We start from the raw sequence: 715 nt of genomic DNA, 5'->3' as shown, positions 1-715 counted from the left end.
AAAAAAGAACCCCGTCGATCCCTCCCTCTTCTCGAGGGCGGCGCTTCCCACTCGTCCTTCCTTTCCCCTTCCTTATCCCTCTGCCTTGCTCGATCCTTGATCGTCCTACATCCGATTCGAGTTTGTACGGACGACTGTATCCTCCTCGGTGGGATTAATTCTTTCCTTTTCTTTCTTTCTTTTTCTTTTTCTTTTCTTTTTTTCGTCCAATACACACAGGGTAATTTTATGCGCGATGAATTTGTGAATTGTATAGAGGAGGGGAGGGGGAGGGGTGTAACGTGTAACACATGGAGAGGGTTGGAGAAGGGTCGTGGATTAAAGCATTAAAGTAAGGGAACGATGTGAAAGCAAGCCGAATCAACGATCTGTGATAAGTTTCGAACGGTTTCGAGATTCGGCGATTTTTTTTTTTATTCTCTTTACTATTATTATTATTGTTGTTATTATTCTCTCTTTTTCTCTCTTCTCTTCTCTCCCAACTAGACGACGATTTCTATCTGTCATCTTTGAAATCTATCTTGGAAAGAGAGAGAGAGAGAGAGAGATCGCGAAGGAGCGATAAAAAAGAGAGAAAGAAACAAGGGCAAAAGAAAAATGTAAGAAAGTGGAAAAAAGGTGTGTAATATAAACGACGTGTCCCTGAAAGGAAAAAAAAAAAAAAACAACGGAATCCTGAAAACCTTGTCGGAGACAGATGAGTAACGGTGGATAA

The 715-nt window shown here is 41.1% G+C and overlaps 1 protein-coding gene across 1 annotated transcript in view; it reads left to right on the top strand.

The window, feature by feature from the left end:
• LOC102677478 overlaps positions 1 to 715 on the top strand; it is a 29726-nt gene that overhangs the window by 6508 nt on the left and 22503 nt on the right. The window lies entirely within an intron of this gene.

The sequence above is a fragment of the Apis dorsata genome, unplaced genomic scaffold, assembly GCF_000469605.1.
Source record: "Apis dorsata unplaced genomic scaffold, Apis dorsata 1.3 scaffold_169, whole genome shotgun sequence".
Taxonomy (NCBI): Eukaryota; Metazoa; Arthropoda; class Insecta; order Hymenoptera; family Apidae; genus Apis; species Apis dorsata.
The sequence above is the reverse complement of the archived record's forward strand: the minus strand, read 5'-3'. Positions and strand labels throughout refer to the sequence as shown.